At 34.2% G+C, this 15,284-nt stretch overlaps 2 protein-coding genes across 2 annotated transcripts in view; one reads left to right on the forward strand and one right to left on the reverse strand.

The window, feature by feature from the left end:
• LOC128886402 (facilitated trehalose transporter Tret1-like) overlaps positions 1 to 2,901 on the reverse strand; it is a 56,169-nt gene extending 53,268 nt beyond the window's left edge. Inside the window, exon 1 of the mRNA XM_054141273.1 lies at positions 2,662 to 2,901. The gene's annotated coding sequence lies outside the window, so the exon portion shown is untranslated. The remainder of the gene's footprint in view (positions 1 to 2,661) is intronic.
• LOC128886434 (NADH dehydrogenase [ubiquinone] 1 beta subcomplex subunit 5, mitochondrial) overlaps positions 1 to 15,284 on the forward strand; it is a 60,098-nt gene that overhangs the window by 39,794 nt on the left and 5,020 nt on the right. The window lies entirely within an intron of this gene.

Consider the following 15,284-nt stretch of genomic DNA (forward strand, 5'->3'; position numbering starts at 1 on the left):
TGTTTTTCTAGTGAAACATGTAGGATTTCTTTATTATATTAATATTTATATTTTTTATGAAATTTTAAGTACCGCATTTGTAGGCTAATACCATGATTGTGATGACATCGTTTATGATTATGTATTTCACTAGCTGTTGGACTAAGGAAACTAATTAATTTTGTTTCACTGTTCTAGCTTGAACCTCGTTTGATTTATCGTTTCCGTCGCAAAACCATTTATTTTTGAAACGATCCACTGAATCGCCTTTCAAACTTCCATTTTTGTAAAAATGTAAAATAAAAAAATTCTCTAGTTGAATACTTATACAATACATTAATGTACTTCAATGTACATAAAATTTTTCTATCAAAAATAAACATTTTTGGAGAAACCTGAAAATTCGTATGAGCGTCTTAAACATATTTAAAAATTATATTCATTATTTACACGGATTATCATGCAAAAGAGAATGTTACAAAATACAGAATTATGTTTACGATCAGATTCTATCACGTAAATTATCCAACTACAATTTTATATCCTGTGATGCAATTTTTCATGGAATAATTAGTAATCACTTATTCCGCTATAACTTCTTTTTGTAACAACAGTCAACTCTTGTTTAATACGGTTAATTCGTTATATACTGTATGCAGGGCCGACGTTAGGGAGGGGCGCGGTCGGGCAACCGCCCGGGGCGCCAGATTTTTGGGGGCGTCGCAATTCGGTGTCTCTAGTATACGAATATATCGATATACAGGGTGTCCCAATAATGTTGTAACACTTTAAAAGGGGTGGTTTGGGAGGTGATTTGAAACAACTTTTTCCTTAGCGAAAATGTTGTCCGAGGCTTCATTAAGAAGATATTAACAAAAAACTTCGACCAATCAGAGCGCGTAGCCTACGCTACCTTGGCCCGCCCACCGGTATACTCGCGCTCTGATTGATCGGGGTTTTCTGTTAATATCTCCCTAACGAAGCCTCGGACAACATTTTCGCTAAGGAAAAAGTTGTTTCAAATCACCTCCCGAACCACGTCTTTCAAGGACCTCCACCATTTTTTAGACACCCTGTGCATACTCCTGAAGGGGCGCCACGATAATCTTGCCCGGGGCGCCAATATTGCTAAAACCGGCCCTGGTTGTATGGAATATGTAGCTGTTAAGTGAAACCATAAACTGATAGAAATCAGGGGAATGCGTTCCGTGTGTTGAATGGTAAACGCGTTCTTAGAAAGCCGTGCAAATATGAAAAACCGTGTGAATGAAACTGTGAAATGACGTAACCACGCAGAATTTATTTTTAGGAAACATTTATTCGGAAATTCTATAAATTTAATAAACAGAGATTACAAGATATTCAATATAAGAGTTTATGAAAGAGAAAATAACGTTATTATTTTTGTTCCAAGTTTACGAAACCGTATTATATGGAAACCGTTATCGTACTTCAGGAAGACTATCGCAATTTTTATATCGCGTTGTAAGAGGGTTGACTCTATAACTTCCTTTTCCCAGCACAGTATTTGTATTCCGAACAAAATGAAAAGTAAGTTTGGAAATCTTAAATACACACTTTACACGGCTATACAGTGAGGAGCATAGCTAGATACCAATAATCAAAGATTTCGTATAATTCACTATATATTGCCACTAACATTAAAGTACGCACAAAACAAATATAACAAAAACATTTTGCACTGTTTCATGTAATATAAACAATTGAAGATGTCGATATGCTTTGTTCACCTGCAACAAAGAATATTCAATTGATACTGTGTGTATATGTATATATATATTCCGTTAATATCTCTTAAAATATAAATATAAATATATATATATATATATATATATTTAATATAAATATAAATATATATATAAATATAATATAAATATAATATAAATATAAATATAAATATATTTATATTAAATATATATATATTTAATATAATATACATATATATCATAGTATATATTATATAGTATATTATAATATAATTATATATATATAATATGATTTTCTAGTTTTAATAGCTTACAATTGGACAACAGCAGATCAAAAATTATAAAAAATGGTTTATATTACATTAAACAGTGCAAAATTTCTTCATGCAGTTCCTGTTGTATTTATTTGTTGTATATCTTAATGTTAATGGCAATATAACATGAATTATACGAAATCTCTAGTTATTGGTACAATTATGCTCTTCACTGTATACGTAACTCACTGATCGTTTGAAGTACGAGTATCATGTACGAGTACCATAGAAATAAACACAGGTCACTACCACTGTCTATTTATGAAACGGTTGTTGATCTTACTTGTGCGGGAAACGTACACAACGATTCCTGCGAATTCTGTTAATCCTCTGGACGAACGATCGTTCTGGAAAGTGGTCGTTAGCCAAATTTGAAATACGATCCCGAAATTCGTGTTCTCTCAATCGGCGAATCGAGCCAAAAACTCTCGTTTCGGTAGCTCGATGCGAAACCGTTCGCAAGAATTAACGGGATACACCAGAAGGATCGATCGACGAAAAGTCAACGGCACCGTGTGTGCGTGTGTCTTTACGTTAGTGTATCATCTATTATCGTCCAACTCCAATTGTCTCACGTCGTTTCGAAGGAAAACACCGTCGGTTCTGTTTCACGAAACTTAATTTTATAAAATGAAACTCACCTTCGATCCTCTGTGTCTCGCGTTCGTCTGGTTTAAGGTTTAGCGAACTGACCCCTAGCCTCGGGCAACGGACAGATTAGAATCGGTTTAGAAATGGTAGGGGGGGAAAGCGCCAACCGAAAACTCCGTGTGCCCCTTCGTTTCTCCTCTCTTTGCTCTCTGCCAGCCGTTGGAAAGGAGCAGAAGTGTGTCTGTATCGTCCGACTGCGAGCGCGTCGCGACGTACAATGTACAATGCGCGATGGTTGGTACGCGACTGAATGGTGCGTCGCCTCGCGTCGCGTCGGTCGATCGGTCCCTCTACTTACGTCCTTCTATACTAGTTCCTCCGACTCTGGTTCCGTGTCGATGTCGATACGTTCCTATCGCTAGCGACAAACCGACTGATTTAAGGGTTGCTTTGTGGAAAGAAAGCTCCACGACTCCATGGCTAGGACAGTTTTTTATGATTGAAAATCATTTTATTTTGGAAATAAGGGAGGTGCTAACAGGGAAATGGAACGTTTGTGACATAAAAATGTAGCATGGACAGAGACAGGGACAAATGGATAGGTATGAGAGACTGGAATACGGGGGGTGATAACGAGGAAAAGCTTTTTACTGAGTTTCATTCTCAATTTCTCGATTCTTACGATGAGCGTGAAATCTGTTAATTTTTTTTTTTTAACACACGTTTATTGTATCAGAACATTTTGAATATACACTATCGCTCATAAGTACTTGCCCATCCAGTATTTTCAACACATGTCAAACTCACAACATTCTTTACGCATAAAATCGTACGGATTTAAATATGTAAAGTGCTCGCATATTTTATTCGTGTAAAAAATTGAAGATCGAATATTTTATAAGAAAACTTAGCGCGCGCTTGGTTCGGAGATATTTGGTATTGCGTAGTTATAGTACGGAAGGCAGCGACAATTGATTTACATCATTAGTACAAAGCTGATTTTTCTTTATTTCGTTGTTTATACAGGGTGCCCCAAAAATGTTGTAGCGCCTTGAAAAGTGTTCTATGATCTTTCCCCTATATTTTGGGAAAATTCATGATCGCATGTTTGTAAAATAGTTACGTTTCCAAAGTATAATTGGAGACTGTCGGAATTCAAGCAGATTTAGTAAATATCCAGGGTGTCCCAAAAATGTTGTAACACCTTGCAGGGGGTGGTTCAGGAGGTGATTCGAAACAACTTTTTCCTTAGCGAAAATGTTGTCTGAGGCTTCGTTGAGGAAATATTAATGGAAAACACTGACCAATCAGAGCGCGAGTATACCGTTGGAGTGCCCGCGGTAGCGTATGAGCGCGGCCGTTTAGCGCGTAGCCTACGCTCCACCGGCATACTCGCGCTCTGATTGGTCGGGCTTTTCCGTTAATATCTCCTCAACGAAACCTCGGACAACATTTGCGCTAAGGAAAAAGTTGTTTTAAATCACCTCCCGAACCACCTCTATCAAAGACCTCCAACATTTTTGGGACACCCTGTACACGTATTTATCCAATCGCATTGAATATTTTAATCTTTTCCAACTCTAAATGTACTAGGAAGCTGATAAAGAATTCACATCTAATATCAGAATATATGGATTCAATTATCCAAAAAAAAATATCGATGCTTTGTTATCATTTTCAATTATCATCGTCAATTAAACTCGAAACTTTTTTGGTAATTAGAGTTTGAGATTGTTCATATTTCTATTTCAACGTTATCTACATTTGAAAACTTTTTATCTCGCATCAACCTTTTTTATACTATTTTATTTTGCGACTACTCTATTAAAATTAAAAGTTTCTCTCGCCTAGGAAAATTACTTTTTTATATTTTACTATAAAACACTGTTACTGTTAATAATTATATGAATGACGTCCCAAAAAAATTGACGACGGACAAATTAATAATAATAGATTATGCTTGCGCAAACTGTATATATTTTTGTAAACTTTATTTTAGTACAAACTGAAGCATTTAATAAATATTGTATTTATTTTAGTAAAGTTAATCGTAACATTGTAAATTTAGGAGATGACTCTAGAACAAAAAGAATGTAAAATAAGTAATAGCTTGTTTGGGACTGTAAAATTATTATGAACATATATTTCCAATTTCTATTTGGGAATATTATGACTCTAAAGTTCGTATTTCCCTATGCAAGCCTAATGAATTTTGATATAGATACATGTAACAGAATATCTGCTAATGATAGCCAGGTAATCTAGAAAGAAAGATTCAAGAGCACAGCGATCACAATTGTGAATTAATTCGTCATCGCAAGTGTTTGCCAATTAGTCTGATAAGCTGATGGATTTCAGATAATACAAGTATCGTCTGACTATGACCAGTCGTTTCTACAAGCACAAATCGAATGATGCTATAGACAGAAGAAACGATTAAATAGACGCAATATAATTACACCAATTTGCAATATTATTCAGCTTAATAAATCTGTCTCCGTTTTTACTTATTAGTTACCGCACGATATCAAGTGTTGGTGCATTTATCTTTGCTATCTTTTCCTAGAACGAATCGACATTCTTTTTCCTGGCAGTTACAATCGGAAATAGATATCGTTTTATTGCATCAATTGAAACACTTGGAGGAAAGAACTGGATAAAATATTATTTCGAATAGTAAATAATAAATAGTATAGTTTATTGTAAATCGCGTGTAGATCCCTCGTAGCATTTATGGTTGGCCAACGCTTTCCAATAGTTGGGGATCAGTTGGGATATAGTTAGTATTTTTATCTACAAATGCCCAAATAATGGCCCACGTTATAGAGATTATGACAATTTACCTACAAATACCCAATTTTGGACAACAATCACTGTAGTTGGTTAATTAACAAGAAATTTACAATATAATACTACGTTGGACCAACTAAAGCACGTCAACCCTTAAACGTTGTCCTTAGACGTTGTGGAAATCTTGCTACAAACAAGAACCTGTTGTTATATTCTAAAATAAGTTCTTTCTATTCTTATTTATGAATAATACTCGCGGTTTCCTATTTTCAGTAGATTTTGTCATACTTTTAAGCAATTATATCTAGAGCTGGAGAGTATTCATATAAATTAACTAGAAATTATTTCATACTTTTTAGTGCAGTTTTAATGTTTTTCGAAGTCGGTTATCTTTTTTGTCCAAAAATTAATTTATAGAATGCTATATTTATTTCATTGTGTTTTCTTTACATTCGATACATTCATTAGTATAATTAAGAGAAATTAATGGGTAATATAATAATGTAAATTAACGAAGTTAAAATGGTTGGATGATCTCTGAAACTTCACTCTAATACTAATTAAATATTATTTAGACTATTGGAGATTACATAATCAAACATTTATCGAGGTATTTATTTTTGTAACTTCGTCAGAATTCATGAGTTTCATTCATTTCCTTTGATGCTTCACTTTCAAAATTAATTTTTTTAGTTCTTCAGTGAAAAGCATTGCCATTCATATATGGGCGATATGGTCACTTATCGTACGGAATAAATTGCATTAATCGAATTTTGAAAAGTTCGAATGATCGAAGGAAAATTTGAGAGTCCTCTATTATTACCTTGTTAGCAATGACAAAGAGTAAGAAAACTCAAGGGCGCTTTGTCGTAGCTATGTGAACTTGGCACCCGACTTCTCAAAAATTAATTTTTTGTTATAGAAAAGGATAGTATTTCGTTAGTACCTGATTGTACCTCCAATAGTTTCGTTTGTACCTTCACCAATTAATAATTTTAAAAAATTCAAAAGATGGTCAGCACCCGACATTGAGATTTTGGAAATTGGTTTTTCTCGATTCTTTAGAATCGTTTATACCCGTTTGTACTGCTTTTCGTTTCGTTTGTACCTCAATAGTTTACATTTTACAAGCAACTGTTGATCCGCGTAAGAGTGAAGTTCGTTAATCTTCAAGATTTTTAAAATCTGTTTTTTCCCGATTCTTTAGAATCGTTTGTACCTGCAGGAATTTTAAATATCTTGAAAATTAACGAACTTCACTCTTACGCGGATCAAAAATTGCTGTATAAGTTAAACTATTGAGGTACAAATGAAAAGAAAAATGTTTCCGGCGGGTACAAACGATTCTAAAGAATCGGGAAAAACCGATTTCAAAAATCTCGATGTCGGGCGCTGACCATTTTTTGAATTTTTTTTCATTATTAATTGGTGGAGGTACAAACGAAACTATTGGAGGTACAATCAGGTACTAACGAGATACTATCGTTTTCTATAAAAAAAAATTAATTTTTGAAAAGTCGAGTGCCAAGTTCACATAGCTCTTTGTCGTTCCTAAATATCCCCATTTGGAATGTTTACGGAGATACACCTACCGATTCTACCCAACAAGACGACCCTGAAGAAATGGGTTAAAGACCGCGAGCCTTTCCCCATCCGTCTTTCGAGTTCTCTCGAGAGGTTCGATCGCCTCGCGTACGCTCTTGTACAGTTTCACAAAGATAGACCTATGCAGAATTTACGTATATGGTGCACCATATAACCTGCAACTTCTCTACTCTACTGTTCACGTGATTCACACGCCTCCGTCCATGTTGCTGTTTTCGTAATATTATCTGCCGTGCACGTGAACTCCTACGTGCTATTTCATTCGACATCTACCCCGTGTCTCGCATGAAGCGTTACAATTTCTTTTTCTTAAAAGCTAACGAAGATATCGACTTTTGAGAGACAAACGGAAGATTCAAGATTAGCTCGAGCACAAAATTTCTGATTACTGCTGGCTATAGTTAACCAATTCTCTAATATAAGTGAAATATTAAAAGAAATTTTGATGACAGAAAATGGTTGTCATGCTTATTATGTGTATGATCAATTTAAATTTAATCTGCTTTTAGTGATTTTTAGCATGAATAAATAAATAAGTGGTATTTACTATACTATAGATAGAAAACAAAAAGTTGTAAAGTAACACTAGTGTACTTTACCCGAACAAAAATGTTTGATGAGAAATCTCAAAAATGTAGTATGAGAGCAATTGATTAAATAGTATATATTGTATATATATTATTGTATATATTGTTGTAAATATTGTGATAAAAACCAAAAGATGGCAAAGATTCAAGTAACATTAGTGTAATTTACTTGAACAAAAATTGTAGTATAGAGAGTAATTATTTAAATGATGCAAGGGATATACGTAAGAAAGATGTTAAAAGAAAATATACTCTTACATCAATAATCAATCTATTAATAGATAAAGCTGGTTAAATTGTTTCCACTTTTCTCTAACAGACATTCTTATATTACTACCGATATGTACAGTTTGTTTATATCGTGAACATTTTTTATTTTATAAGTATAAGAAGATAATTTTACTCAAACTAACATGAATTGCAGTTTTAAGAACAGTAATCGATACTGCAATAATTCTAGTGCTACTCATAAACAAACATAATTTAAACATATATATAATTTCGAGCTAAACGTTTAATTACATCTATTACATGAAACTTTTTGTGAATGTAAAGCATATAGAAGTGTACAAAAACAAGAACAATTTCACTTTGTTATAATCTTTTTTACAATCTTATAACGTAACATTAAGTTTTATTTTCAACGTTTTACTTGAGTCACCCTCTTTAATGGTAGGCTTTATATTTCTCAACTAGAACTCTTCATTTTTCTTACGCTATACATATTACACATACTTCTACAAATTTAAGGTTCACTATATACAGGGTGGTTTACGTAACGTAAACTTTTAACTTTAATAGAGTAGTCGTAAAATAAAATAGTATAAAAATGTTGATGCGAGATAAAAAGTTTTCAAATGTAAATAACGCTAAAATAGAAATATGAACAATCTCAAACTCTAATTAGCAAAAAAGGTTCGAGTTTAATTGACGATGATAATTGAAAATGATAACGAAGCATCGATATTTCTTTTTTTTTTTTTGATAATTTAACTCTTTGGGGCACGGTGGGATTAAAAATGTCCCACCTTTTTGATGGACCGTAATGCATGGTGGGATATTTTTAATCCCACTTCGACATTTTGCAATAGCTGCATGTGTATAGGTTTATATTTCGTCTTATTTACGTTAAGCAGTTGGTAATATATTCATCCAATGTGTTCAAATGTATGCACTTATGTTGGCAACTTTCAACATGCTAATACCGATTCAACAATTGTTGTAAGCGAAAGGTTTATTGCGATAATATTTCTTTTCTGGTTTTATGAGAAAAATCGTAGAGGTAAGGTAATTTATATAAAAATTAGTTCTATATAAACAAGTGAAGTGTTTTATAATAAAAACTAAACATTAAATTTGTTTGCAAATGATGAAAGTATGGTGGGATTTTATTCGTCTCACCATGCAACTTGGAGAGTAATACAAATAAAACATATTTTTATTTATTGTTTATGTTTTAATATTCTTAAAACTATAAATGTGACGCCCCTTGTTATTATATTTATTTTGTTACATTATATGATACCTTTATTAATAAAAACATAACAATTTTGTTTGATTTAAAACGCAATAAAATTCCTGTGCAACATGGGTATATTTTATGATTTGAATTCCTATGCTGCAAAGAGTTAATCCATATATTATGATATTAGACGTGAATTCTTTATCAGCTTCCTAGTACATTTAGAGGTTAGAAAAGATTAAAATATTTAATGTGATTGGATAAATACGTATACAAGGTGTCCCAAAAATGTTGAAGGTCCTTGAAAGATGTGGTTCGGGAGGTGATTTGAAACAACTTTTTTCTTAGCGAAAATGTTGTCCGAGGCTTCGTTAAGGAGATATTAACAGAAAACCCCGATCAATCAGAGCGCGAGTATACCGGTGGGCGGGCCAAGGTAGCGTAGGCTACGCGCTCTGATTGGTCGAAGTTTTTTGTTAATATCTTCTTAATGAAGCCTCGGACAACATTTTCGCTAAGAAAAAAGTTGTTTCAAATCACCTCCCGAACCACCCTTTTCAAGGTGTTACATTTTTGGGACACCCTGTATAATAATAAATATACAATATTATATAAATAAATATAAAGTATATGTAGTGTATATGTTTCTCTTATAGGTGGAGGCGTTTTTGAGAATTTAAGGTCAGCTTCGTTATCTTACATGGAATGCTATATTTTGTATGTAATTATATCGAAGAACGTTAAATTCTGAGTAAAAAAATATTGACCTTTATTACCCTAAACCTAATTGTTAATGAATGGTTTGGCTTCGTTTCTCGACAATTTACTTAACGTAATATAAAATTTAAGATTCAATGTCCTTACAAATTTCCTGAGGACAGCGGTGTTTACGCACAGAACAGACAAAAGCTGTTTTAAGATTGAAAATCTTTTCATTTTCGAACAGTCAAAATTCATGTAACGTTATATGGTGAAAAATGCTGTGAGGCGATGAAATGGCTGGATAGTAACAGAATAAATATGTCCCGTTACACAGCTTGAAAAGTGGAAAGGAAATGCGATGAAGGTAGAGAACCACAGCAAATAAAGAAGAGGACGCACGGTATGATATTTCAGCGATCGAGCGGGACAAAACTTATGTGGTCCAATATTTCGGAAACTATTAGGTCGTCTATACACGAAGCTACTCAAAAGAAACGTAATTGGTCGGTGACTGAAATCAGAAACTAGTTACTTATTGGTTAGTAATGATTTCGAACATTCTTAGAAAAAGCATCTACTACTGCGTAATATTACAGCAGTCATATTCTCGGCCATAGCTTGAACAAATATTGTTAATAATTCGTGTAACTATTGTCAGAAATTAATTTTTAGTTACTTCAGCTAACAGATATAACGATATAGAAAAATTTCTCACGATTACTGTGTTCGATGAATGCTTATTCTGAACCGTGATTGGACCAACTGAATATTAATATCTGACAGTAGTTAAATTAATTATTAATTATCCTTACTATTTAAACAAAGATGGGAAATATGATTATGGTGTGATATTAATGTTTCGTAAATTCTTTTGTGGATGGATTCAACGAGTCTTCGAATCGAGCTGTCGCGTCGTGTCACGCGGTTGTTGTTCGCCCTTCCTCTTCTCTACTTCGATAACGAGCCGCGACCCTCGACCGACACAGGTACACGAAGGGTGAGAGCTCATTCTTCGACGATCCATCGGTCGATATGGATCTCGCGATCGCGCGTTCGCGTCTCGCGTCCCTCCTATTCTTCCTCGTAGTTTTTGCTTGATATTGGTTTTGAGTACCTTTAATTTGGTTTGGTTAGTTTAAGGGCAAGTATGTACGAATGTCTGTCCTCTGTCAAATGATTATTAATCATTTATTCAATTATTTTGCTTGTTCGTAAGTCTATATTGGATTGCAATATCGTTCTCCACTTCGGTCACTATTGCTTGATGCTATAAGTGAAGTGACCAACTGTGTAACTGGACAGAAAGGTCGGTTGCCGTCCTCCTGGTGGATCTGTAATAGAGCTGCCGGAAAGACCGAATATTCAAGCGGCTTTCAAGCCGAGTCAAGCCGGAACCCGATTTCCGAGCCGAGCCAAGTACTTGATAAAATCGAGTAGCTTGAAAGATTCAACCTACCCGAAAGAAACCAAGTAACTTGAATTTTTCAAGCTACCCGAATAGAATCGAGCGGTCTGAAGAAACCAAGCGGCCCGAAAGAACCGGGCAACTCGAATGGTTTCAAGCTTTTCCGAGTACACATGTTAGTCCGCCGCCGGGCAACAATGGTATCATAAAAAGGACGTAGCAAACTAGACCCAAAGAAGGTCGACCATCATTTTCCGTATTTCTTATCGGATCTTAACGGATGTATTACCAATCGATTCCTTATGTTATCCCGATGAAAATGGTACCAGACACGATACAATTCGGATTATTTAGAAGGAAATTATACGGAAAAAATGATTTGCACGCATTTTGCCTATTTTCGTTAAGGGAGCGGACTCCCGTGCCTTGTATGCGCTCTTACGCACTCACACAACTCCACATTACTGTATACGTACACGGAACTGCATTGTCCTATTTTTGTCTCGACAATGCCTGCTTCCGTATTTCTAACTTTTTTACTTTAATACTGGCTAGCATCTGGGCCCTATGGGCGGTACATAAGGCTATTAAAGTCACCGTTTTATACGTTAAATCTTGTAAACTTAAGGGAGTGGACTCCTGTGCCTTGTATGCGCTCGTACGCACTCACACAGCTTCGCATCACTGTATACGTACACGGAACTGCAAGGGCTTGCTAATTGTCCTATTTTTATCTCGATAATGCAAATTTCAGAATTTCAAAAGAAGCAATATGGTGGTGCGACAGTGCTGCTGCGTTGTTTGAGCTAACATACGCTGCTGAATATTGTTAATTATGACACAAAAAAGCAAAAGTAGGCTACCTATAGGAGCTTGCGCACCAGTTTGAACATTTATCTAGCGGAAACGACTATTGAGAGGTCTGAAATTTGCATTGTCGAGATAAAAATAGGACAATAAGCAAGCCCTTGCAGTTCCGTGTACGTATACAGTGATGCGGAGCTGTGTGAGTGCGTACGAGCGCATACAAGGCACGGGAGTCCACTCCCTTAAGTTTACAAGATTTAACGTATAAAACGAGACATTCGACGAGACATGCATCTACGTCGCATGCACTGAAAAAAGGGATTGATTTAAACGTGATAAGTAATACGGCAGTGCTGGACTAATACCTCCCGCGTTTTTGCTCAATTTTATAATAGACCGGTCTTACCGGAAAACAATGGTTTTGCATTAGCGATACTAGATTCGTAAGGCAATATTATAAATATTAGTTGCGTTCAATTACACTGTCCAACGCGATTTTTTTCCGCGATATTCACTAGGTGTTTCTTGTAGGGTTCCGCGTCCTAAATACGAATCTAAAAGTGAAATTGCTCCATCACCCTTAGTTTTCGAGAAATACGAGATTTTGTAAAAACGGTCGATTTTGAGAGAAAACGTAGTACTACTTGAAAACTACGAACGCTAGAAAGTTTTACTTAGTCTTAAAAGATAGAGGAGTGCTTTCTGAATATGAAGACATATTCTTTTAGAATTATCTGCTTCTTTGAATGCCTGTAAATGAACAGCGAAGTTCGAAAAGGTGATGATGCGTAAATTTGTCACGAAATACTTTTGTATTTTAATGAAAAGTTATTCACCTAGGTCGAAATTACACTACATTATCGGATTCTGCAAACATTTCTGAAGAGAAAACCACCCGCGGCAAATGTTGGAACAGTTTCTAATTCATACGGTTTGACAAAACGTCAACTCGGAACGCATGAACGGTGTTTTGTATGGTAAGTACTTATATCCATTATTAAATCATTATTTTTTACGTTATGTACCGTAACGCATTTTTTTTTTTAAAGAAACAAACAATTGTAAGAGTAATGGTTCAATAAACGGACAATTTGTTATAAAATAATTTATCGTTACGTGCTTTTCACAACACGTTTGTTGACGTTAAGTAGCCACCTTTGATCTTAGTCGTTTTAAATATCTCGTTCTATACAATTATAAAATTTTAATCATTAATTTTTAAATTAATTGTATCGTCAATTATTCGACTTTTGTTAATTTGGTATTGAGCAAACTTTGTTTAAATCTAAATTGAATTATTTAACAATTAATTCAATCTATAATTGTATATTTTGTTGTTAATTTTTAACGAAAACTGCTACCTAACCAATTTCTCTTTAGAGGAGAGTTTACCCCCAAACACTAACTTAAATAAAAAGAAGATTAATAAGATAAGTATCGAAAAGTAGAAACATTAAGCTTTAAAGTGGTTTTCTATTCGTCAATGTGGGACGAATTTCAACGAAGTTACGAGAATTTGATGGTTATTATTCAAGCGCGTGGCGATGATTGTGCAGAACGCATGACGACGGCCCTGATTCACCGATATAAAGCGAGCAGAGCCTGCGCGTCGACAAACAGAATTCGTGCATTCTAAATTAATATTTTCTGGATCTGTACGAACTAGAAAATGTTCCAACATTTGTCGCGGGTGATTTTCTCTTCACAAATGTTTGCAGAATCCTATAATGCATAGTAAATACGACCTAGACGAATAACTTTTCATAAAAATACAAAAGTATATCGTGAAAAGTACTCGCATTGACAACTTTTTGAACTTCGGTGTTCATTTACAGGCATTCAAAAGAGCAGATAATTCTAAAGGAATATGTCTTCATGTTCAGAAAACACTCCTCTATCTTCTAAGACTAAATAGAACTTTCTAGCGTTCGTAGTTTTCAAGTAGTACTACGTTTTATCTCAAAATCGACCGTATTTACAAAATCTCGAATTTCTCGAAAACTGAGGGTGATGGAGCAATTTCACTTTCAGATTTGTATTTAGGACGAGGAACCCTATAAGAATCACCTAGTGGATATCGCGGAATTTAAAAGAAGTTTAAATTTGTTGGACAGTGTTATTGTATATCATTTAATAGTTAGAATTCATACCAAATACAAGTGTTGTATCAAAAAATTGTTTGCTCTAAACATCTACATGTTATAATATTAAGAACGAGGCCGAAATATAATTGAACGATCAAACGAACTGGTGAAGTTCAATCGCAATTATATGTAGTAACCCACCCTATTTTGGTTTGATTTTCTTTCCCAACCCCTATTAACAACAATTTTTTGATAGCCCTGAACGAATGAGCGTCGATGGTTGGCGTGTGCTTCGTGGGCACGGCACATGCCATCTTTTGTTTTTTCTATAAAATCGCTGTGACCAATGTCGGGGAGAGGGGAAACTACATGTTGTAATATATTCGAACGAGGCACTACATATAATTGCGATCGAACTTCACCAGTTCGTTTGATCGTTCAATTATTAACGAAAAACACCGTCGGATCTTTCGTGTCGGAAAAAACTACATTCCCCTAGTTTATTTTCAAACATGTATTGGCAAATTTGCGCAGAAGTGGGCGAAACTCTTATCTAATAATCATTAGTAACAATTTATTTAATTTGTAGAATTTATAGAAGTTTAGAAAACTCTGGTATTTATATATATATAAATACTTTTTCACTAAAATTACGTTTGCACACAATTTTCGAGTTTGAGGTAATTCAGGTCATAGTATAATACACCGTTGAATTCATCTCGACGTCAGCATACGACGTCTCCATACGTTGTTAAAAATAACTACAAAAATACGATATAAGATAATTAATATTCATAATTGTAATGATTTTGATTTTGATATATTATGATGAATTTCAATTTCAATTTAATTTCGAATTTCGATTACATTTTCAAGATTACTAAAACAGGATTCAGATTACGACATAAGACACTATTTTGTATTCTTTATTTCGTTCGAAATTTAAATTTGTAATACAAAAAAATAAAATACAATATTTTTAGAAATTTACGGAGAAACCTTTGTCAACCTCAAAAATACTATTTGACGTTCGCTTGTCGTGTCGTAATCACGGGTCAGGCAGTCTTGGTGTGCGTGTCTGCCAGCTAACTCCAATAATATATTTTTATAATAAAAGCATAATTGACAATAAAATGATAATAAAGCACCCTTAATGATAAGACAAGAATAAAATAATATAAAAGTTAAGTTTTCAAATAAAAAAATAATTATTCAAACCATTTTGTTCATA

This window comes from Hylaeus anthracinus, unplaced genomic scaffold, assembly GCF_026225885.1.
Source record: "Hylaeus anthracinus isolate JK02 unplaced genomic scaffold, UHH_iyHylAnth1.0_haploid 11982, whole genome shotgun sequence".
In the NCBI taxonomy this organism is placed as follows: Eukaryota; Metazoa; Arthropoda; class Insecta; order Hymenoptera; family Colletidae; genus Hylaeus; species Hylaeus anthracinus.